Below are 1,193 nucleotides of genomic sequence, written 5' to 3' on the forward strand. Positions count from 1 at the left end.
GATCAAGATTTTAAGAGCTCATGATACAGATATTATTTGGGTACCAAGAGAAGATAAATAAACAGACTTTACTTCTGATCTCTGTACTATTTTGACAATTAAGTCCCTCTAACTTCCCCCCCCTCCTCCTCCTCCTCCTCCTCCTCCTCTTCCTCCTTCTTCTTCTTCTTCTTCTAATGTTTATTTATTTTTGAGAGAGAGAGAGCACGTGCATGTGTGTGCACAAGTAGGGGAGGGGCAAAGAGTCGGGGAGAGAGGATCCCAAGTGGGCTCTGAGCTGACAGTAGCAAGCCCCATGGTGGCTCAAATTCATGAACCATAAGATCATGACCTGAGCTGAAGTTGGATGCTCAATGAACTGAGCCACACAGGTGCCCCATTTCTTTTTATTATTACTGGTGGCTCCTATTTATTGCCTATTCCTTCCATATCACCTGACACTGTGGTTTGCACACATAATCTTGTTTAATCTCCACATTATTCTTCTGAGGAAGGTAACTTTTTTTTTTTTTTTTAATTCCCATTTCATAGATGAGGAAGTTGAGATTAAGAAAGTTAAGTTGAGCAGGGTTCTGACGTTACCAATAAAGGAGCGGCAACGAGGCCGGGCAATCCTTGAGTTCCTTACCACATTGTCTGCATCATTTTTAACATATTAGTGTCAGAATTCCTTCCCTTAATCCTTTCCTCATGCCATCCAAATTGGAGGAGATCTGTGACTCTTTCAATTTAAGACAATCATTTGGAATGGAGAATTCTTAAATCCTTGTTTCAAACTTATTGCTCATAAAGTCTTGATCAAATTACCCAAATTCTTTTTCCCATTTTCCTAAACAGTAAGAGAGACATGAATTTAATTCTGTTATTATTTTTCAGAGGATAGTAATAACAGGTATGAACTCTTAGAAGGAAAGCCTTACTGGTATTACAACAGTAAACTCACCAACAGTGTTATCTTGTTTTTCTCACTCACCAGCCTGTCTCTTTCTTTGTTCTTTTTGTGGCCCCTACAGTTTGAACAAAATTTGGTGATAGTGAGCACAAAATAAAGAACATTGAATAAAAGGCTGGTATATAAAGTCAGGATATTTGAGCAAGCACACCACATACTATGCTATGATATAAACTCTCTTGTTCACTGTTGGATGGAATTTGCCAGATTCAGTTCCAACCCCCACAACCCCAACTTCCTT

This window comes from Leopardus geoffroyi, chromosome C2, assembly GCF_018350155.1.
Source record: "Leopardus geoffroyi isolate Oge1 chromosome C2, O.geoffroyi_Oge1_pat1.0, whole genome shotgun sequence".
NCBI lineage: Eukaryota > Metazoa > Chordata > Mammalia > Carnivora > Felidae > Leopardus > Leopardus geoffroyi.